The sequence below is a fragment of the Crotalus tigris genome, unplaced genomic scaffold (genome assembly GCF_016545835.1).
Source record: "Crotalus tigris isolate CLP2741 ecotype Arizona unplaced genomic scaffold, ASM1654583v1 scf7180000021388.1094111898:158753, whole genome shotgun sequence".
NCBI lineage: Eukaryota > Metazoa > Chordata > Lepidosauria > Squamata > Viperidae > Crotalus > Crotalus tigris.
Window position 1 is genome coordinate 129,194 of NW_024098486.1, and position 24,626 is coordinate 153,819.

General features: G+C 43.4%; 1 protein-coding gene across 2 annotated transcripts in view; it reads right to left on the minus strand.

Moving 5' to 3' along the window:
• Positions 1–20,536, minus strand: part of LOC120296636 — a 134,052-nt gene extending 113,516 nt beyond the window's left edge. For both annotated transcript variants that reach the window (XM_039318484.1, XM_039318483.1), the window contains exon 1: positions 20,068–20,536. The gene's annotated coding sequence lies outside the window, so the exon portion shown is untranslated. The remainder of the gene's footprint in view (positions 1–20,067) is intronic.
• Between the last annotated feature and the right edge of the window lie 4,090 nt (positions 20,537–24,626).

Consider the following 24,626-nt stretch of genomic DNA (forward strand, 5'->3'; position numbering starts at 1 on the left):
CCTTCAGTGTTTCTTTGGAAGCAAAGCACTGAAACTCAACCCGAATCGAAAAACAACATGAAACCACCATTCACCTCCAGTTGTTCTTACCCCAAAAGTACTGGATCCCAAAAATCCCACTTGGGAAGATCAGGCCAGAGTAGGATTATCAATAAGAAATCTATCAAAACAGATGTTCAGACTTTAGAAAAAGTGCAGAGAAGAGCAACTAAGACGATTAAAGGCTTGGAGACTAAAACATATGAAGAAAGGCTGCAGGATTTGGATATGGCTAGTCTAGTGAAAAGAAGGATGAAGCGGTGATGTGATAGCAGCATTCCAGTATTCCAATATTTGAGGGGCTGCCACAAAGAAGAGGGGATCAAATTATTCTCCAAAGCACCAGAGGGCAGGACAAGAAAAAATGATTGGAAACTGAGGACAATTAACCAGTGGAACACCTTGCCACTAGAAATTGTGTGTGCTCCATTACTCCATTACTCTTTAAGAAGAGACCGTGGCACCTTGATCCACAAAAAATGTCTCTTATGTATCCTGACCTACAGCCTAAATGTTGGAGATGTGGTTGTTTGGATGCTACTTATTATCATATTTGGTGGTCGTGTAAAAATATAAAAGTCTTTTGGATTAAGATATGGTGGAATATTCAAAGAATTTTTAGAAAGAGGGTAAAATTTACCCCACAATTGTTTTTGTTAGGTATTGTTACTGATTGTGATGCTAAGGAAGTTATATTGATGTTAAATTTGATTACGGCCGCTAGGCTGTTAGTAGGGCAATATTGGAAGAAGGAATCTTTGCCTACCTTGCAAGAGTGGTTTTTTAAAGTTTCTTATTTGGCGGAAATGGCAAAGATTTCGGCTTTCTTAAAGGAGCAATCGCAAGAGAAATTCTTTGCGGTATGGGAAAAATGGATAAATTTTATACAATATAAATTGGATATAAAAAAATATCATTTAGCTTTTTAATAACTTGTATATAAACTTTAATATTTTATAGATTGTACTCTTTTTATATCTCTTTTCTTCTTTCTCTTTTCTTTTTTTTATTATCTCTTTTTCTTTCAAGTACTTTTTCTTTTTAATACTTATGCTTTTTTCTTACATATATTTTATTGTTAATTACTTTATAAGTTGTTTATGTAAGGTATTTAGATATATTTATGATTTATACTTTTTCAATTTTTTTAAGATTCTTAAAATTTTTAATTAAGCCTATATTCAGCTCTGGGAAGGTTGGGGGGGATGGAGAGGGAGGGTTGGGGTGGGTGGGTTAGGGTTGTTTTTTTTTGTTTTTTGTTTTTTGTAAAAATATTTAAAAATTTTCAATAAAAAAAAAAAGAAGAGACCGGACAATCACTTGTCTGAAATGGTATATAGGTTCTCTTGCTTGAGCAGGGGGCTGGACTAGAAGACCTCCGAGGTCCCCTTCCAGCTCTATTCTATTCTTCTCATTCTAGGTTGCCAGCTTTTTTCCAAAAGGCAAGTGGACTTTCTTGTTTTTTTTTTTTCTTTGAAAACGTTTCCTTCTATCCAAGTTTCAGAACTGAACTGAAGAAGCTTCTTGGATGAGAAGTGAAATGTTTTCAGGGGGGAAGCTTTTTTGGGGAAAAAAAGCACCTTTGGGATTTAACTCTAAGTTCAAGCCCCTTGTCCACAAAGTTATTTTTCAAGCTGGACACTCGTTCACCAAGTGCAAAATAGCTCCTATTGTTCCCAGCCAGGCTTCTGATAGCAAATTTGTCCCCTCCCTCCAGACCAAATTTTCCCCAGGGGCACGTAGTCTATTGTTCCTAAGTCATTTGAAACGGTTATTTTTTCCTTATTTCTTTTGTGTGTGCAGACACGAGGGGGAGAGAGTGATGTATTCTTCCCGTGCGTGAAATTAGTACAGAACGGAAGTGGAGTTAAAATAAAAATGTTTGCTCATTTCAGGGGTCCAGCTGGCCACGCCCAGCGTGGAAACAAAGGGCAAAAAAAAAAAAATGATTTTAGTCTGTACTGGAATCCAAAGCAATTCTAAAATATTGAAGTACAGTGGGAATTCCAGATTGCAGCTAAGAGTCCTGTTCCCGGTGACTTTGGATCAGTCTAGCGTGCAGGACTGTTGTAATAAAAAAAAGGGGGGGGGATCCTTCAAGCAACATGGAAGAGAAATCCCACACAGAAAACAAATGAACATGCAACACAACAGGCTCAAAATTAAAACAATTAATTAAATAACTTTAATTAATTTAAAGTTAACAATTAAGACAACCATTTATCTGAAATGGTACAGGGCCTCCTGTTCGAGAAGAGGGTCAGATTAGAAGACCTCCAAGGTCCCTCCCAAATCTGTTATTCCATGTTCCGTGTTAAATAAAGTATTCCGAAGAACAAACAGGAAAATACTTAGATTTTCCCTCTGTGTGTGTCTCTCTAGAGCAGTGATGGTGAACCTTTTAGAGACCGAGTGCCCAAACTTCAACCCAAAACCCACTTATGTATCACCGGGTGTTGGGTGGGGTGTGGCTACATGGCAGATGGGTGGGCATGGCAGATGGGTGGGCATGGCCAGCCGAATGTTGCTAGTGGGGAGGGACACCTGTGGGGGCCGGGCAGGGTTGGGGGAGATGCAGGGGTCTCTGGCGGGTGGGGCGGTGGGCAGGAGGGGTGAGGCGAGGCGAGGTGAGGCAGGGCGGGGATGCCATTAACTCAAGGGCAAGGCGAGGCAGGGGCCGGGGTGTCTGCTGCCTGACACCATCAGCCCCCGCACACAGAGGCCAGCAAGCGCATGGGTGCTGGGATGCGTCTGGCTACGTGGGACGTCGGCGAGTTAGCGGGCGGCTGGTTGAAGAGGACGGTTGCCATCTTCGGGGCAGATGCGTGCCCACAGAGAGGGCTCCGATGCCACCTCTGGCACGCATGCCATAGGTTCCCCACCACTGCTCTAGAGTCTAGTGTCTTCTTTTCCTGGTAAATCTTTGGATCAAAATGTTTTTGTTCTCTCCTTTTTCTTTAGTATAATTAACTCATTAATAAACGCTACAGTGTTTTCACCTGGACCACGGGTGTCCAATCTCGGTAGCTTTTAAAACCTATGGACTTCAACTCCCAGAATTCCCCAGCCAGCTAGCATGGCTGGCTGGAGAATTCTGGGAGTTGAAGTCCACAGGTCTTAAAATTGCCAAGGTTGGATACCCCTGGCCTAGAAGGTGATCTAACCCTGGCCAGCTTAGGAAGTCAGCTTCCTACAAAGTTGCCCAAAATAGATGTTTATCATAAACCTTCAAAGGAAAAAGGCATAATCCGGAAAATCGCCCAGCAGGAAGCTGTGTTCTCTGGAAGTTTCCGCCTCTATTTTCACCTGCTGCTTTTGAAAACCCAAGTTAGCATTTAAAGACGTTCTTTTCTAAAGTATCCCATTTACCCACGTGCCTTTCCATTTTCCTCTATCAAAATCTGCGGCGTCCATAGCAGATGGATAATTTCTGACCCTTCCCTACATCAAATGGAAATTCTCCACTGTAGAGCAAAACTGAAAGCCAGTGCTTGTAGGGCTGAGCCCTTCAGGCAGAAATGCCAAACTCTGATGCTTTGCTTGTATATATGATAATTTCTGTTGAATTGCGACCGAGCTATTTTCAGAGCTCTCGCGTTATACGACATTACATCACACGCTGACACCGTAGGATTGTTGTTCTTCATGTGTAAATGAAAAGTCATAATTTAAATTAGCACCCACCCAGCATTCTTAGCCCAAACTGACAAGGCACGTTGGCTTAGTTGAAGTGTGAAAAAAACTAGGCGCCGCGTCCTTTCCTTGTGCAATTTATGATTTTGACAAAGTACTTACACAATAGTAAATAACAGAGATGGAAGGTACCTTAAAGGTCAACTAGTCCAACCCACCACCCACGCAGGAGACCCTATACAATTCTGGACAGATGACTGTCCAAACTCTTCTTTAAAGCCTCCAGTGATGGAGCAACCACAACTTCTGAAGGCAAAACTGTTCCACTGGTTGATTGTTCTGACTGTCAAGAGATTTCCCCTTAGTTATAGGTGGGATCTTTCTTTGAGATTTCTCCAAAGGTTGGGGGGGGGGATTTCTTGGAGGAAATTAAAACCAAAAAGTCATATTCAGAAAAAAAACTGTCCCCATGTTGGTGAAATATAGTATTAATTTAGTTAAAATAGAATTCCCTTGAAATATAGCATTTTTGAGATGTGTTTTCCCAACAGTGAGAACAATTGACCAGTGGAACAACTTGCCTCCAGAAGTTGTGGGTGCTCCAACACTGGAAGTTTTTAAGAAGAGACTGGACAGCCATTTATCTGGAATTGTATAGGGCAGGGCTTTTCAATCTTTTCACTCATTGTACCACTTTTAGGATATGGCAACATCCGAGTACCACCAGTCGCCTAGCAAGGTGTCAAAAACTTGATGACCAAAAAAAAAAAAAAGGAAAAAAGTGATAAAGTACAGGTAGTCCTTGACTTACAACAGTTCGCTTAGTGACTGTTTGAAGTTACAATGGCACTGAAAAAGTGCCCCCCAAGCCACAGCCGACCAAGACACCTGCCTGCCTGCCCGGTGGCGCTCTTCCTCCTGTTTGAGGTTTTCATTGATGTGAGCATTTCTGTTGGGGTGGGGGGGTGTTTGGTTTCTATTCCCCCCATCTGCTGGGTGGTTGCAGCAGGTTTTGGTCACTTCATATGACTCTGGGACACTGTGACCATCATAAATATGAAACTGGAGATGCTGCAACATTCCAGTTGATCGGCGCTTCTTCTGGGCTCAGCAAAAGCATCAAAATCAGCGCCAAGCTCCAGCTGGAGCCTGTCGCTGATCCTGGTGCTTCCGCTGAGCCCTGACAGCCCTGCAGCTCCAGCCGTCTCTCGCTCAGGCTTGTGCGATGCTGCCACTGGTTCAGCTCATTCCCTTCCCCCGCTACCTCTTTTCTAGGATGGTCGCGTACCACCTGCCAAGTGCCAATGTACCACAGGTGGTATCCGTACCACTGGTTGAAAAGCCCTGGACTAGAAGACCTCCAACGTCCCTTCCAACTCTACTATTCCAATCCTGGGAGCATCCATTCCACATTCTATCTATAGCAGAGGTCCCAAACCTTTTGGGCCCCAAAGACTGGTTCCATGGAAAGAGGTTTTTCCGCGGACCGGAGAGCACGTGGTTTTGTGTGCTGCCTGCATCTTGCAGATGGGGCTTTGCTTGTTTGTGCAGACCAGTTGCTGCCATGCCACGGCCCAGTACTGGTCCACAGACTGGGGGTTTGGGACCCCTGATCTAGAGGATCTCAGATGGCAAGATTCTCTTAGGTCAACCATGCTAGTGTCCTTATATAAAATAGGGACGACAACATTTTATCCCATAGATACAAGCGTCCTCACACGTTTTCCAATTGCACATGCAATTTTCCCAATCTGGATCTCAGATACTCACCTTCATTCTTCACCCTCTCTTCCATTTTCTCGCCGTTTAGGACACCAGTTGGTCCAACAGCTAAAAACCAACCACCCAGTATGTTTTCCTTTCTCCTTGAATCCTAACTATACACAGGTGGCTTCCTTCCATTGTTTTCACAACAACACAGAACAAAACCATCCAGAGATCCAGACAAAACGAGCCATTTGCTGCAAGACCAAACAAGCAAGGAGCTGGGGGGAATTCACACATGCTATCCAGGGTGGGGGAGGACTGCACAGGAGGCAGCCTGGTGCCAGCGGCCATTGACATGCCCCAAATTCCTCACTGGGTATCCGAGAGATTTCCTGTTCTGTCTGGCATTTCTCCCAAAATTCTACTAGGAAAGGAAAGTTAGGAGGAGACAAGCATACTGCCAAACAAAGAACCAGCATCTAACACTGTGTTTCTCAATCTTGGATACACTGGCTGAGGAATTCTGGGAGTTGAAGTCCACAAGTCATAAAAGGGCCAAGTTTGAAGACCCCTGCTTTAAGATGTCTGAACTTCAGTTCTCAGAATTCAGAGAGTTGAAGTCCACACATCTTAAAATTTGCCAAGATTGGGGAACACTAATCCAACATCACATTAATGTCTAAAGAGAAGTCCAGCCCAGCACAAACAGACTTTCTATGCAACCCCCTTTAAGTGCAATTGCTAAGAATGGATGGCACTCACCCAAATATGGCATTATAAGTTCTAAAATAAATATGCCTCCATTGTAAAAAAAAAAATCTTTCCAAAGACACTTCAAGTCAGAGACATAATGCATTGCATCAATGCTGTTCCCCAACTCTTTGCAAAAGGGTTCTTTGAAGATGCCCGCCCTTGATTAAGAGTGATGCCCACAGACCCCAGAAGGTCCCACTGAGTTAAAAGATGAAGGATAGGGATTAATGGACAAAGACTTGGGGGGGGGGGGATTGGAAATGTGATGTTATATATTTTGACGGCAGCAAGATTACTCTACGCACAGAAATGGAAGGTCACCTGGATTCCCACAATGGATGAATGGCTGCAAAAACTGATGGAACTAGAGATGGCTAAATTGACTGTTTTGGTTAAAAAAAAACCACACACAAATACTTTTACTTCTAGGTGGAAACCACTTCTGGACTTCGTGCTTGAGGTAGAAAAAATGAAACCTTGATTTTGGGTTTTACCAATTGGACAGATCTGTTGTTATTGAAATGGCTAGTTTTTTAGACCAGTGGTTCTCAACCTGTGGGTCGGGACCCCATTTGGGGTCGAACGACCATTTCACGGGGGTCGCCAAACAAGGCTGTCCGCCATTTTTCCCCCCTTTTCTTTGGCCACGCCCCTGGCACCCGGTGATGTATAAGTGGTTGGGGGTCACCACAACATGGGGAACTGTATTATGGGGTCGCGGCATTAGAAAGGTTGAGAACCACTGTTTTAGACTATTATGTAAAAGTAAACAGTTGGGGTTTGATGTTAATATTCTACTGCCCCAAAGGGAGTTGGAACTCAATGTCTTTTTTTTTCCTTTTCCCTCTTGCTTTCCCCCACTTTCCTTTTCACTTCTCCCTTTCCTAAGTTCCCTACTAACTCCTTTTGTATTTTATTTGTACACTGCATTATAAACTAATAAAAAAATTGTACCAAGAAAAGATGAAGTGTAGGATCTGAAATAAAAACAGAATATTGATAAGATAGTGTTTGGCCATGATCATCCCGGCCGCCATTTTGTGATGCAACAAGGCTCCCATGCAGGTAGTCCTTGACCCACAATCCTTTGTTTAGCAACCATTTGTGGTCACAACAGCACTGAAAAAAGTGCTGACTCACGACCAGTTCTCGCATTTACATCGATTGTAGCATCTCCATGATTACGAGATCGGAATTCAGGGACTTGGCAACCATGTGGATTTATCACGGTTGCATCGTCCCGCAGTCATGTGATCCCCATTTACGGCCTTCCAAGATGGCTTCCCAGAAAGGGGGAACCTGGGTTTATTTAAGGACAGCATGACTCACATACCATCATCTTTGGTGGACAAACATTTTGGTCAAGAATACATGTATGGTTAGAGAAAATGACTTAAAAACACATAGATTTTAAGCCAGAATTATTTCTGTTAGGTATAATTGTAGGAAATTATGAGAAGGAATAAGTATATTTAATGTTACATGTATTAACTGCAGCGAGAATTGTATTTGCTCAACATTGGAAGGATGAAAGAATTACCAGTGGAAGAAGAGATAACTAAGAAAATTTTAGACTTTGAAGAAATGGACAGACTGACACTAACAATGAAAGAGAAAGAAGATTCACATTACTTTAGAACTTGGGATACATTTTATCAATGTCTAGAAAAACAAGGTAGAGAGAAAGGAGTTTAACATGTATTAGTAAACTAAACATTGGAACATAGACAATATGTTGCTGATAAAATATTAAGGATTTGTCACTATAAAAAATTAATAAAGTATTGGGGGGAAAAAAGAACTGCATGATTCATTTAGCAACTGTGATTCTATTAACAATCATAGCAAAAAAAAGTAATAAAATCAGTCCTAGAGGAGATCAACCCTGACCGCTCTTTAGAAGGCCAGATCCTGAAGCTGAAACTCAAGTACTTTGGTCACCTAATGAGAAGGAAGGACTCACTGGAGAAGATCCTGATGCTGGGAAAGATGGAGGGCAACAGAAGAAGGGGACAACGGAGAATGAGGTGGCTGGATGGAGTCACTGATGCAATAGGCGTGAGCTTAAAGGGACTCCAGAAGATGGTAGAGGACAGGAAGGCCTGGAGGAACGTTGTCCATGGGGTCGCGATGGGTCGGACACAACCTCTCAACTAACAACAACAAAGTAAAATTGGGCAGGTCCCACTTAGCAACCGCCTCGCTTTGCAGAGGGAATTCTGTTCCCAACGGTGGTCTTAAGCTGAGGGATACTGTAGTATCCATTCTGGGAGTGGAAAACCCCTACCCCTTGCATTCAGGATTCTTCCTCCGTGCCCAAACCCAAATTATTTAAGTACAGATAGTCCTCAACTTACAACAGTTTGTCTGCTGACCGTTCAAAATTGCAACGGAACTGAAAAAAGCGACTTATGACCGTTTTCCACAGTTAAAAGACCGTTGCAGCATCCCTGAGGTCATGTGATCAAAATTCAAACGCTTGGCAACTGACTCATATTCATAATGGTGGCTGGGTCCCAAAGTCGTGCAATACCCTTTTCCAACCTTCTGACAATCAAAGTCAAGGGGGAAGCCGGATTCACTTAACAACTGCAGTTTTACTTCACAGCTGTGGCAAGAAAGGTGATAAAATGGGGCAAAATTCACTTAACGACTGCCTCACTTAGCGACGGAAACTTTGGGCTCATCTGTGGGTTATAAGTCAAGGATTACCTACCTGTAGGTTGGAGCTGTCCCCAGCTGCACAGCTCAGCCCTCTGGACCGTCTGGAGGAGGGTCTGAGAAAGTTAGGATGGGGACCACAATCTCTCTCTCACACTCCCTCAAGGGGCATGTCAAATAATGCACGAACAACAGTCAAGGCTAAGAACAATTAAGGCACTCCAAAGGAGAAGACAAATGCAAACGTCTCCAAATTTTATTTTATTTTTGAACCTATACCCGGAATGTGTTATCTTTTGAAACCATCTCAGCATACTTGAGTGGTTGCTGTACATCAAAGCAAATTCTTTAAGGACAGGAATATTATTATTGTATTATTTTAATGTCTGCATTCTTGCTCTATGATGCAACTCTGTCTGTTTTTTTTTAGTAGCATTATTATTATTATTATTGCAAACAAAGCTTTTGTGCAGTTGAGTGATATGTGCCTAATTCAGATCCAGGTCAGTAAAGTTATCTTTTCTAAATAATAATAATAATAGTAATACAATTGACTGCGTTAAAATAGCTGTTGCAATATACAGGAAGTCCTCAACTTACGATCACAATTGAGCCCAACATTTCTGTTGCTAAGTGAGACATTTATTGAGTTTTGCCCCATTTTATGACCTGTCTTGCCACAGTTGTTAAGTGAATCACTGCAATTGTGAAGCTAGTAATCTGGTTAGTAAGTGAATCAGGGTTCCCCATTGATCTTGCTTGCTTGCAAAAGGGGATCGCGTGATTCCCCGGGACGCTGCAGCCATCATGAATATGGACAGGTTGCCAAGGGTCTGGATTTTGATCGCCTGATCATGGGGATGCTGCAAACGTCGTAACTATGAAAAATGGTCGTAAGTCACATTTTTCAGTGCCGTGGTAACTTTGAACAGTCACTAAGTCTAGGACTCCTTGTAATGAGTCAGATGTGGATCTTGGACTGAGATCCTCTGTCATAATTTTGCAGTTCCACCTCCCTGAAAAAGATCTGGAATTTTTTGATGAACAAAACGAAGGGAGAATGTTATGTATAAAGTCTTCAGCCCTTAGGTAAAACAGAAGTTACAGGTATTGTAAATAAACAGTAGTTGTCACTTCTAAAAATCCAGACCTTGACATTGCGAAATTCAGTTCTAGTCAAAACACTCCTATCTATCATGAAAACAAAATTAGTGTTCTAAACCGAATGTAAGATTAAATACAAATAGTCTGGCCTTTCCCAGCCTCTCTATGGGACAAAGCTAAATTTCAGTCCCATTTTATTTAACCACTGATTTTAGCCCATCAGGACTTTTCTGTGCCATGGTACAGAAAGCCCTCCAGATCTATGACACAACTAGACAAAAAAAAAAAAAATGAATGGAGTCATCTGCAGTCTCTCCAACGTTTACCACATATTATCCCTCCTTCCTTTCAGCTTTTTCCAACCGTAACCATTCCTGGCCAATAACATTACTCTTTGGGATCAAAAAAGTCCATTCCAGAAGTTCATATTTACGAAGCCCCATTGTGGTGCTGTTGCTGTCATTGTTGTTGCCTTACTCAACTTGCTGGCTGGAACGTTTCAGTCTGATGCCCTTCCATGCAGAGATGAATGAAAGGTAGGGTGGATCTCTGAAGAAGACAATAGGGCAGCGCTGAAGTGGAAGCTGGCTTCTCATTGAACAGAAAGCACAGTTAAGCCACAGAAAGCTTTCTGTCCTACAACGGACAGCTCAGCCAACCGAGTTGGCTTTGGATGTTGCTCTTGTAGAAAGCTTTCAAAACGGGTGGGTGGGGGGGAAGAACTTAACCCTCTGCCTGGGGGATACAAGTACAGTTTAGGGGAAACCTGGTTTAATAGCTGTAAGTGTGGAAGGGATCTTGGGAGTCCCAGTGGACAATCACTTAAGTATGAGCCAACAGTGTGCAGCAGCAGCAAAAAAGCCAACACAATCCTACGTTGCATTAACAAAGGGGTAGAATCAAGTCATGTGAAGTATTAGTGCTGGTTTAGAAAGCCTTGGTAAGACCACAATTAGAATATTGCATCCAGTTTTGGTTGCCACAGTTGAGACTCTGGAAAGAGTGCAGAAAAGAGCAACAAAAATTATTAGGGGCTGGAGGCGAAAACATATGAGGAACAGTTGCAGGAATTGGGTATGTCTAGTCTAGTGAAAAGGTCTATGGGTGATATGATAGCAGTCTTCCAATATTTGAGGGGCTGCCACAAAGAAGAAGGGGTCAACCTATTTTCCAGAAGGCAAGACAAGAAGCAATGGATGAAAACTAATCAAGGAAAGAAGCAACCTAGAACTAAGGAGAAATTTCCTAACAGTTAGAACAATTAATCAGTGGAACAACTTGCCTCCAGAAATGGTGGATGCTCATCACTGGAGGCTTTCAAGAAAAGACTGGACAGCCATTTGTCTGAAATGGTATAGATTCTCCTGCTCAAGCAGGGGGTTGGACTATATGACCTCCAAGGACTCTGTTATTCTATGTTCTATGTTCTAAGCAAGGAGAACTAAGTAGAAATTTCCTGGCTGTGAGAACAACTAACCAGTGGAACAGCTTGCCTTCAGAAGTTCCATCACTGGAGGCTTTTAAGAAGAAACTGAACAGCCACTTGTTTGGAATGGTATAATAGGGGCTCTTGCTTAAGCAAGGGGTTGGACTAGATGACCTCAAAGTTCCCTTCCAACTCTGTTATTCTGATTCTGGAAGCATCCATTCCAAGTTGTATCTAGATGACATCAGATGGTAAGATTGTCTTAGGTCAATCATGCTAGTGTCCTTAAGTGCAAAAATAGGGATGACAACATTTTATCCCACAGTTAGAAGAGTCCTCGAGAGAATGTGGTGTGATGGAATCTAGTGAGAAGGTGGATCCCCAGGAGGAAGGGGATTTAGTCCAGAGGAGTAAAAGGACAACTCAGCCCAGAGATCATGTGTGAGAGAAAGAGGGTAAAGATAGTTCCTTCCTAATAGTCCACAGAGTATATTGTAGATGCAAATTAAAGGAGAGTCTTTAATTTGACCAAGATCTGCTCTATAGGTGTGAAAACAATAAAGAACTCAGCTTAGAAGATTCACCACATGTCATTCTTGGTTTGGGGCAGTGTTTCTCAACCTTGACAATTTTAATTGCTGGCTGTGGAATTCTGGGAGTTGAAGTCCACATGCCTTAAAATTGTCAAGGTTGAGAAACACTGGTTTGGGGCCTGATGTGTGGTGAGATCATTTCGGCATTTTTCTAAGGTGACTTTTCTTTTTAACAGCAGTAAGGTAAATATCTTCACCCAAACATTTCCTAAATGATTTGGATTCCATTTCCATCATATTCAATAGAACTACAGGAAGATCTGATTCAGAGATTTAAAGACAAGAGGTTTCAAACTTTGAACTGAATCAGTTTTCCATATTGAATAGCCAGTTGATTCCAGGGGCCTAATCAGGTACCCAGGGATCTCTTGGGATGGTTTAGAAACAAGAATAGGGTGGTTTATTATTATTTTTTCAGACCAGAAATAGGAATCAAATCCACTCAAGCTTATAATTCAGAAGGTGGATTGAACTGAGCTGATTTTTCCAAAGTGGAAGTCAGAAGCCAATCCCAAATCCAAAATGGCTAATTCTAATCCAATTTTGCAGGGAATATGGCGGTTGTTAACTCTATCCATGTCAATCGTGGTCACATGACCACAGAATGCTTCAATTGGCTGAAAAGTTGAGCCAGTTGCCAAGTGCCCAAAATGGGATCTTGTGTGTGTGTGTGTGTGTGCAGAAACTCCAGAATCAGGTCATGTTGTTTTTGGGGTCCATCTCAACTTTGAATAGATGCTGAGGGACCATTTGTTAAGGGAGGACTACCTGTTTCTCCACTGCCCCATCCATTGTGCAACGTCTTCTGTTTCCTTCGTCGTGCCAAGCTAAATTTTCTTTTTACAGGAAAAACCCGTTTATCCCACAAAGCATCATTTCTGAGAAGCAGCAGCCAAGGAAGGATGGAATTATCCAATCCCACATGATGTGCTTCACCTCCAGATAGATCAGTACCTTCTATCATCACCAGGCAGGAGATGCAGATAAGGAAGGAAGAAAGGGGGAAGACATAACCCAGCTATTTTCAAACTTGGCAACTTGAAGAGGTATTGGATTTCAACTCTCAGAATTTATGCAGGCTGGGGAATTCTGTTCTAATCAACAGAAGAGACTATCTGGGAGTAAATTGCCAATAAAAGAGAATATTTGTAGCTCAGGGTTGAAATGAGGGGTCCTTGGTGGTCTCTGAGCTTGCCGGTTTTCTTGAAGATGTTTTATTATCCAAACTAGGTAAAAAAAATAGCACTGATGCTATCTAGCTGGGTGATGAAATGTCTTCAAGAAACTGATAAGTATTATCTTGCATATGTGTAGAAGTTAGATAATTATTAATAGTTTTAATTATATTATTATTTTTGTTTTAATTTGTTAATATTTGTTTTGAAAAGGAGTTAAAGTGTGTTATGGTTTTGTTTGATAGCATAGTTGGTTTATGTTAGATAGATTATGTTTGTTTATTTTTTACCCTGTAATCAGCTCTGGGAAGTGGGGGAGGGGGGAAGGGGTGGGAGGGGTTTATATTGTAAATTTTTAAAAAACTTTTAATATAAAAAAAGGAAAAAAAAGAAAAAAACCAAGTTCAGAGACTGACCAAAGACCCCTCAGGAAGTAAATTACTGCACGGGCTAGGTATTTACAACTTCACAAAAGCCCAACAGGGTCAGGGTCATACAAACTCAGGGGAGAAAAAAGAACAACAATACAAACAAAACAGTATTTCAGATAAAATAAGTTCAGCACAAGTTCACTTGCCCATCTGAAATCACGCCTGCATTAATCTGTGGTGTCTTTGACCCCAGTCTGTGGCCCAAGTGGTTTCCAATTGCAAAAGCTACGATGCAGATAATGCTCAACTGATAACCATTCGTTTAGTGACCGTTTGAAGTTATAACATCACTGAAAAAAGTGACTTATGACCGTTTTTCCACACTTACAACTTTTGCAGCATCCCCCTGGTCACGTGATCCAAATTCAGACCCTTGGCAACTGACCCATATTTACGACGATCGCAGCGTCCTGGAGTCACGTGATCCCCTTTTGCGAACTTCTAGCAAGCGAAGTCAATGGGGAAGCCAGATTCACTCAACAATTGTGTTACTAACTTAACAAATGCAGTAATTCACTTAATAACTGGGGCAAGAGAGATCATAAAATGGGACATAACTTGCTTAACAACTGCCTTTTTTGGGCTCAGTTATGTTTGTAGGTCAAGGAATACCTGTGCACCAAACAGGTTTTGCTTTGCACAGCGCTGTCTGTTGGCATAACCATGGTTTGCTGAGGAATCATCAGAACCTGGTTCAGAAACAACGCTAAGCCATAAACTGTCATTTACAACCCACGTGGCTTAGAACCCAAACCAGCCAAGCCACATTATGGAGTCAGCCTGGTATGCAAATCCAGCCACAGATTGCTTTGCATATCATTAGGACTGATGATTTACTGATGATAATCCTTGCTTTCCCTGGCTTCCGATCTCAATCCTGGCCACAATTCATCAGGAAGGGAATTCAGTGGTATTCGTATACAAAACGGGCAAAACCTTCCTATAAAAACATCTTACCTGTTTTGCCTTTTGTACCTGCAACAACGTTTACAAGAGTATGGGAAGACTCTTTGATTCAGCGAGGCATATTGAACAGGAAAGATGTTTGGCAAAAAAAAAAAAAAAAGAAGAACAGGCTAAAATGAGAATTAAGAAATTAGACAGTGGGATTTACCTGAGGGAATATTTAAAAATTAAACATCTGTTTGAATATGGTTAAAGAAATAGAGAGATTTTAGACTGAAGGTTAGTTTAAGAGGGATGAACCCTTCAAGTAACATAGTATTTTTTTTTCTTTCTTTTTTTCCTTTGTGTTTTGTTTTTTGACATGAGAAATATAAAAATGTTGGGATGGTTTATATAAAAGAAATGCTTTCTCTGGGGGTTTTTTCTTTGTTTTAAAGTATGAGAAATGTAAAAGTTTTGGGATGGCTTGTATAAAAAAAGACTTAAATACTTAAGTGTAACTAATTTTGAGAAAGTTTTGAATATTGTGAGGAAAAGAAATTTAAGTAAGAATTTTGTAAACAGGATCTATGATGAGGCAATCAAGATGATCAATTAGAAAAGAAGCTTTATATTGATGTGGTTATCATTTGCAGAAACATGAGAAAAATGTCTATATTTAATTGTCATTTATTCAAATAATAAGAACTGTATTAATTTAAGGTTGGCAAAAAAGAATATTATTGGAAGAAGAGAAAAATCAAGCAAAGCCATTATGTGAACTATAGAATTATAGAAATTAATTGTTATTGATTGTTTTTTTAAATATAAACCCAGACAGCACACTGTTTACCAAATATTAAGATGATTATATTAAAAATCAATAAAACATATTTTAAAAAGAAAGAAAGGGATTTCAGAAGTTTCCATTTTTAAAAAAAAAAGAAAGAAAGAAAACTAATGATGGTTTCAGATCACCTCCAAAACTGGAAAACTAAAGGAGAAATTAATTTGCAGAGGAAATTTTTTTTCCCCTCTGCCAATCAGGAGAGGAGGATAACTCAGAAATAACAGGATGGGACATATTTTTTAAACAGTTATTCTCTCTCTCCATAGTACAGATAGTCCCACAATTGAGACTAATACATTCATTGTTAAGTGAGTTGCTTAAGTGAGTTTTATGATTTTATGACCATTTTTGCCACAGTTGTTTAGTAAACCACTACAGAACTGTCCTAAATAACCTTGGCTGTCTACTCGTTGCTAATGAAAGACTTGAATGTAATACATGGAGGCTATTTATCTTTATTTTATTTTATTTGTTTCCCGCCTTTGTTCTTTTTACAAATAGCACAAAGCAGGGAACTTACCCAACACACTTTCCTCCTCCTATTTTCCGAGCAACAAAGATGATCAGGGGACTGGAGGCTAAAACATATAAGGAACAGTTGCTAGAATTGGGTATGTCTAGTTTAACGAAGAGAAGGACAAGGGGGGACATGATAACAGTATTCCAATATCTCAGGGGCTGCCATAAAGAAGAGGGAATTAAGCTATTTTCCAAAGCACCTGAAGGCAGGACAAGAAGCAATGGGTGGAAACTAATCAAGGAGAGAAGCAACCTAGAACTAAGGAGAAACTTCCTGACAGTGAAAACAATTAACCAGTGGAACCACCTGCCTCCAGAAATGCTCCAACACTGGAAGTTTTTAAGAAGAGACAGGATAGCCATTTGTCCGAAATGGTGTAGGGTTTCCTGCCTAAGCAGGGGGTTGGACTAGATGACCTCCAAGGTCCCTTCCAACTTTACTACTATTACTATTACTAACCTTGTGAGGTGGGTTGGGCTGAGCAAGAGTGACTGGCCAAAGGTCACCTAGATGGCTTTCATGTCTAAGGCGGGACTAGAACTCACCGCCTCCCACTTTCTGGCCTGTGCCTTAACCACTAGGCCAGGGGTCCTCAACCCCTAGTCTGTGGACCGGTACCGGGCCATGGCAAGCCAGCAACCAGTCCGCACAGCCCCATCCGTGGGATGCAGGCAGCACACAAAACCACGCCCCTCCGGTCCACAGAAAAATCTCTCTCCATGGAACTGGTCCCTGGTGCCCAAAAGGTTGGGGACCTCTGCACTAGACTACACTGGCTGTAATATTGGCTTTAAATCATGCCAAGAATCTAATCCTATGCACCAATATCCAAAGATATGTCCATAAATTAACTTCTCCTGGGTCACCTATTACTTTCTAGGGCCTGGTAAGAGTGGAAGCACTGGGAGAGACTTGGCTCCATGTCATGATTAGGGGGCTGGAGGTCAAAACATATGAAGAAGGGTTTCAGGAATTGGGTGTGTCCAGTCTAGTGAAAAGAAGCACTAGAGGTCACGGGATAGCAGTCTTCCAATATCTGAAGAGCTGCTACAAAGACAACCTATTCTCCAAAGCCCCAGAAGGCAGGACAAGAAACAATGGATGGAAACTAATCAAGGAGAGAAGCAACTTAGAAACAAGGAGAAACTTCCTGACAGTCAGAACAATTAACAGGTGGAACGGCTTGCCTTCAGGTGTTCCATCACTGGAGGCTTTTAAGAAGAGACTGGACAGACAGTTGTCTGAAAAGGTCTAGGGCAGGGGTCCTCAACCCCTGGTCCGTTGACCAGCACTGGTCCGCAGTATGCCAGAAACTGGTCCACACAAACAAGCAAAGCCCCATCCGCGGGATGCAGGCAGCACACAAAACCACGCTCCCTTCAGTCCTTGGAAAAACCTTTGTCCACGGAACTGGTCCCTGATGCCCAAAGGGTTGGGGGCTCCTGGTCCAGTGTCTCCTGCTTGAGCAGGGGGGTAGACTAGACTCTAAGGTCTCTTGCTTGAGCGGGGGGCTGGACTAGAAGACCTCCAAGGTCCCTTCCAACTCTGTTATTCTGTTATGTTGCTTGTTCTGTATTAACTCAAAATAAGGTTCTCCTCTTTGTGACACCCTTGTAGGAATTTCACAGCACATTTTCTGGTTTATTTTGTTGGACATAGTATATCATGCCATTGTGTTTTGTTAACCTAAAGTTAAGATTTCAGTATCTTGTGAATAGAATAGAGCTGGAAGGGACCTTGGAGGTCTTCTAGTCCAGCCCCTTGCTCAAGCAGGAGAACCTATACCATTGTGTGAACTTGATCATTGTCGTTTATGAAATATGATTTAAAGATTATTGTGTTTGTCCATACCCAAAGCCAATCACCCTTCAAGAAACTAAGGCAACCTTGATGGCGTGATGGGAGCATTGGAGGTGCTTATGATCTGATTCATTTGACCCACTAAATCATAATTGTCCCTTTGGAGCAAAGAGGCAACATGCAGGCAACTCTTTCTTGGCCGAGCAGCAACTCCTCTGAAATGTGTTTGAATGTTAGTAGCAACTCCTCTTCCAAAGCAACTTGCAAGAGGGAAGCATAATGTTTGATTTTAGCTCAGAATGTTATGGGGAACTCAACCAACTGTGGCTTATGCGTTAAAGATGAATTAAACAACCAACATTTACTGGACATGCACTTCGTTTTCGGTATGATCCCTTTTCTAGAGGGATAAGACATTCTTTTTTATAAGCTAACAGAAAGCTAGAGAAAGCCTATTTTTAATTAATTAATTAATTAATTTTTAATTAATTTTAATGCTGTCTGAAAATAATTGCTTTCGATAACATGGCAAAAGATGACCAACCAAGACCCTATCCTGCCCTTTCCAACAATGAGATTTCCTGGGAGGGAAGTATCTCCTTACTTGCATGTTAAGCATTTTATTTAAGCTGCAAGTTCTCCGCATTTACATGAGAGTAAGTCCCGCTGAATACAGCAGGAACTACTCTGCCTAAACATGCAAATATTTGGTGTGATTAAAAGATTTGCATTCTCGTTTTCAAGTCTCTACTAGAACAAACCCATGTCCCGAGATGATTTTGAACCTTTACATAAGCAAAAGCAATAACGTTTTATTACCGGCAATGATAAACAACCAAAATATTTTTTTAAAAAAAATAATTCAACATTGGCATAGATTAAATAATAAAGATTCCCCTAAACCGAGTCCAATTCCTATTGACTTAACATCAATCCCATTTTCTTGGCCAGGGGAGTGAAGTGATTTGCCATGCTCTTCCACATTCCCAGTCTAGCCCCGAAATTCCCAAGTGGCCCCCCACCCAAATTCTAATTCACGCTCATCCTGCTTACTGTACTCACAAATTAAAACTATTTTGAATTCGTATTTAAAAGCTAGTGGAGCTACTGGCCAGAAATTATGCACCCCATGTAAGATAGTTGCTTGTAGTCGCTGATCATGGGGACAGGGGATTGGGGGAGGGAACAGATCAAAACTTATCCAGAAAGGCCACGTTAGATAATGCACTAGACCAGGGGTCCCCAACCGTGGCCACTTTAAGACTTGTGGACTTCAACTCCCAGAATTCCCCAGTCAGCAGGTTGCTAAGGTTGCTGAAAAACTGCTCTGGACTGTAGAAAGCCACTTTTGGGGGGCTCACTGGTGCCAAGTGGAGGAGAGACCTTCCCCAACAGCCCTCACCATCATAATACAGGCAGTCCTCGACTTACGACCACAATTGAGCCCAAAATGTCTGTTGTTAACGTAGACATTTGTTGAGTGAGTTTTGCCTCATTTCACCACCTTTCTCGCCACAGTTGTTAAGTGGATTTTACCCTGTTTTACGACTTTCCTTGCCCCAGTTGCTAAGTGAATCACTGCAGTTGATAAGTTAGTGACCCGGTTGTTAAGTGAATCAGGCTTCCCCCATTGACTTTGCTTGTCAGAAGGCTGCAAAAAGGGATCCCACGATCCCAGGACACTGTAAACCGTCATAAATAAGTGGCCAAGCATCTGAATTTTTTGATCACGTGACCAGGGGGATGCTGCAAAAGTTGTCCATGTGAAAAAAAAACGGTCATAAGACACATTTTTTTTCAGTGCCGTTGTTAACTAGGAACGGTCACTAAATGAACGGTTGTAAGTCGAGGACTACCTGTACTGCACAAGTAATACTCCACACAGGCACAACAGCAGCAACCATTCAACAACGCCACAGTTCTAACAAAGCACCGGGGTCTTTGGCTTGACTGGGTGCCACTCGGAAGAAAAATAAATAAGGCGACGTCCAGATGGAGCACGGAGGCTCAGGCAGGGGCCCTTCAGAGAGTCTCAACTCGCTCCTTCCAGCGGGGGCCGGAGCGAAGAGGCGACGCGCGGAAACCCAACAGGCAAACGCCTTTCTTGGCCCAGCGGCGGCGACTCCTCTTCCGAAGCAACAAGCCAAAAGGGAAACAGCCCGACGACGCCCGGGTTAGGAGCGAAAAAAAGCCAGCCCCGCGCGCTTTCCCACGCTTCCCCGGACCCAGAGTCGGGAAAGGGAAGCCAACGGGCCGGGTTCCCACGGCCTCCTGCACCGCCGCGCTCAGGCAGCCCAAACTAGCTGAGGTTCAAGTTGACCCAACTTGGCCAACTGCGCGGACTCTCCCCCCCCCCAGCCCACTTCCCCACTTGATTAAGCGACTGGAGCCCCCCCCCCACGGACCGCGAGGAGCCCCCTCCTTCCTCGCCTCCCCCCCCCGAACCACCCCCCCTTCCCGGTCAGTCCCAGCCCGGCTCCCTCCGGTTACCTGCAGGGCGAAGCGGGCGCAGCTCCTCCACCGCGCGCCGTCCAGTCCGGCGAGGCTGCTTTCGGGCAAGCCCGGCGCCGGCTGGTCCCTCGCTCCGGGGCGGGCGGGCAGGCAGGCAGGAAGCTCCAGCGGCGCCCCAGCTGCAGCGACTTTCCGACTGGCCGAGCTCCGGGCTCGGCACTTCTCCACGGGCGAAGAAAGTTGCGCGTGGGGTGGCTGGGTGGGAGCGGCCAGCGCCTCTCGCTCTACTACAGCCTGTGTCCGCCGCCGCCGTCGGCGCCGCCGCGTTCCCACTTTGTCTCCCGCGACGCGGCGCGCGCCCGCATCCCCACGACCCCCCGCGCTGGTTCCGGGCCGGAGTGACGCGCGTCGCGGGGTCTGGCTGGCAGTCGCGGGAGCCCCCGGGACAGCCGGGCAGGACGAGGAAGCGTGGCGCGATTGGTGGCGCGGCTTTGCTCGCCAGCTTCGGGCGGAGATGGGAGGCGGGCCGAGCGCACGTGTGAAGGGGAAGCACCTCTCAGGGAGACGAAAGGGGGGGGGCGCGCCCTTGGAGAGCGCAGCCAGGCGAGGGGAGGGCGATGCCAGATGACCCTGCGAGCCTTCGCTCCCGCCCACCCACCCCCACCTCTTCCCCAGCTTCTCCTATCCTGAGCCTTAGGATCGCAGGTTTGGAGAAAGCAGCTGGATCGTAGCTGCTTTCCAATGGCGGAAGCCTTCAGCGCCTCGCTTCAGAAAGTTCCTGACAGAGGTTGGCTGGAAGCGTTTCCTGCAAGCCAGGAAGGAGAAGTGTTACAAGTAACCAGATTTAGCACTTACAACCTGGTCTTTCAGAAACAGGTAGACCTTATGACAGTGGAGCCCCAAATTTCCATTGCTAAGCGAGACAATTGTGGAGTGACTTTTGTCCCATTTTGCTATCTTTCTTGCCAAATCAGTCGCTGCAGTTCTTAGTAACCCGGTTGCTAAGTGAATCTGCCCCCCCACACACACAGAGACTGACTTTGCTTGTCAGGTCGCAAAAAGGGATTGCGTGACTCCGGGAATGCTGCCACCGTCATAAATGTGAGTCAGCTGCCCAAGCGTCTGAATTCCGATCACGTGACTGTCGGTACGCTGCGACGGTGATTAGTGTGAAAATCATAAGTCACTTTTTTTCAGTGCAGCTGTAACTTTGAACGGTCGCTAAATGGACTGTTGTAAGTCGAGGACCACCTGTGCCAGAAATTAACACCCATCTTCCCCTACCGTACTTATTGTGTAAATCACAAATGTTGGAGTTTACTCCTCTTAAAGTTGTCAACACTGACTTGGATGAACAGGGAACTCCGATAAAAAAGATAACATTGCACCAAATTAATCCAGGACCTTGGGCACATCAAAACAGGCGCCCTTCTCACTTCCCACTCTCACCAGTTCTTATCTAGGTTTTCTCTGATGTCAGTTCTGCGTGCTGTGGTCTTTCTCCAAGGTCACCATTCAATGGAGTTCAACCAGGGGATTTTCTTCTTCTTCTTCTTCTTCTTCTTCTTCTTCTTCTTCTTCTTCTTCTTCTTCTTCTTCTTCTTCTTATTATTATTATTATTATTATTATTATTATTATTATTATTATTATTATTATTATTATTATTATTATTATTATTATTATTATTAATTTTATTGATTTTCTAATCCTCCTTATCTATCAACATTAAAGTTAGGAAAAGTGCACGATGCTTTCCTTGGGATGGGTGTTGCCAACTTTAGTTTCCATCGGTCACACCTCCGAAGTCACCTGCTGGACCCATGTGCTAGTGGCTAAGAGAAACACTTTGAACACACAGAGAGGAATTTCGCACCTCAGCTTGGAAAAGATTTCCAGAAGATAGGTGTGAGTCCTTGACACATCCTAGTATATCATTTAAGCCAGTGTGTTTCAAATGTGACAACTTTTAAGATGTGTTGGTTTCAACTCCCACAATTCCCCAGCTGGCACGAATTCTGGGAGCTGAACCTTTTAAAGCAGTGGTTCTCAACCTGTTGGTCGGGACCCCATTTGGGGTCGAATGACCATTTCACGGGGGTCACCAAACCACGCTGTCCACCATTTTTTTCCCTTTTCCCTAGCTGTCCTACTCCCTCTTATTGGTGGCCACAACCACTTGGGGGTCACCACAACATGGGGAACTGTATTATGGGGTCACGGCATTAGAAAGGTTGAGAACCACTGTTTTAAAGTGTGCTGGCTGAAGAATTCTGGGAATTAAAGTCCACACATCTTAAAGTTGTCAAGTGTGAAGAGCACTGATTTAAACCTTTGAGGATCGTCTCTACTATGTAGGGCAGTGGTTCTCAACCTTTTTAATGCCGCGACCCCCAACCGGTCGTAAGTCGAGGACTACTCAACCGGTCGTAAGTAGAGGACTACTCAACTGGTGCAGCACCGTTTGCAGAATGGGACTTTTGGTGGGTTCAGCAGGGCAGAGGCAGCCTAGACAATTCCTATTGGCTTTTGAAAGCCAATAGAATTAGACTCTATTCAAGAGAATCTATTCTATTGGCTTTCAAAAGCCAAGAGAATAAAAGGGAGTAGCACAGCTAAGGAAAAGGGGAAAAAATGGCGGACTGTGTTGTTTGGCGACCCCCGTGAAATGGTTGTTTGACCCCAAATGGGGTCCCGATCCACAGGTTGAGAACCACTGATGTAGGGAATGAAGATCCATCAAGCGGTATTAGTCATCTGGTGTTAGGCGGCACCGAATCAAATCAAATACAGGAAGTCCTTGACTTACAACATTTAGTGACCATTCATAGCTACAACGGCATTTAAAAAAGGGAGTTATGACTTTTTTCACATTTACAATCGTCGCAGCATCCCCAGGGTCACATGTTAAAAATTCAGATGCTTGGCAACCGACTCATTTTTATGACCGTTGCAGGGTCCCAGGTCATGTGATCCCCTTTTGCAAGCAAAGTCAAAGGGGAAGCCAGAGTCATTTTACAAGCCTCTTTGTTAACTTAACAATTGCAGTGATTCATTTCACAACAAGAAATGTTGTGAAACAACAAGTGGCAAGGAAGGTTGTAAATTGGGGCAAAATTCACGTAACGAATGTCTCATGGACAGAAATTTTGGGCTCAGCTGTGGTTGTAAGTTAAGGATGACCTGTAAGAAATAAATCATCTTTTTGTAAACAATCCTGCATGATCAGACTAAGCACGTTGGTGAGCATTAGATGCAAACCCCATTTTCTTTCAACAACTGGGGAAAAGCCTTAATCTGCTCCCCACTCACACCCATGGCTGGGTGGTGCCTTGACAGGTGCTGTTCTGGTCTACCCAAAGTTTGACTGGAGATTTTCATTTGAGCAGCGGGTCTTAGAACTGTGGGAAGCAGTGGTGGGTTTGTGACCCTTCCAATGATGATTAAGTACCTACTGTTGAAATTTAAAAATAACACTTTGATCATAAAGTCTGCTTCCAATTGAACTCAATTCCCCAGTGATTCCACAGCCCATGATCTTGGCAGCAGTGTGGAATTACAGGTGGTCCTCGAATTTCTTAGGGGTTGCTAAGCGCCCACTTTTTTTAACTTTTTGTGACAGTTGTTAGATGAATAGCTGTAGTTGTTGCATGAATCACACAGTCGTTAAGCAAATCTAGTTTCCCTTATTGACTTTGCTTGTTGGAAACCAGCTGGGAAGTTGCAAATGGTGGTCATGTGGCACAATGCAACCATCATCAACACAAGCCGGTTGCCAAGCGCCCAAATTTTGACTGCGTGACTGTGGGGATGCTGCAAAGATTGTTAAGTGTCAGGACTCAGGACCGTTTGTCACTTTTTTCAATGCTGTTGTTACTTCAAATGGTGGCTAAACTAAGGGTTGTGAATTGTAAGTTGAGGACTACCTGTAGTTTACTATACTTTCTGGCATATTCTTCCAGTTACTCGGGGTGAGATTTCAAATCCCAAAGCAGAACAAGAAGCAATAGATGGAAACTAATCAAGGAGAGAAGCAAGCTAGAATTAAAGAGAAATTTCCTGAGAACAATTGATCAGTGGAACCACTTGCCTCCAGAAGCTGTGGGTGCTCCCTCACTGGAGGTTTGTAAGAAGAGATTGGGCAACCATGTGTCTGAAATGATACATGGTCTCCTGCCTGAGAGGGGGTTGGACTAGAAGACCTCCCAAGGTCCCTTCCAGCCCTGTTATTCTGTGTATCTCACCATCACCAAATTCTGTTCGGTTGGGAAGCTGGGAAGCAAAATCCACCACATCTGAAAGGCAGACGATCCAAGAAGACTAACATTCTTTGATCTTCACCAGTGTAGGTAGTCTTCCTGCTACCCAGAGCTAAGCAGCTGATTTTTGCAGAATCACCTTTTGTGAGAAGGGCCGAGCCCAGGAAGGCTTGGCATGCGTGCATGAACTTTCCTTGATGATTGAGAAGCCCGCGTTCCTGCTCGGAAAGCAGGATTGTCAACTGTTTTAAAATCTCCTCCTCCTATACCTGAAAGAGCAGTTTTTTCCCTTCTGCAGTCTTTACCCACAGATTATGCTTATCTGCAGCACCGTTTCACCT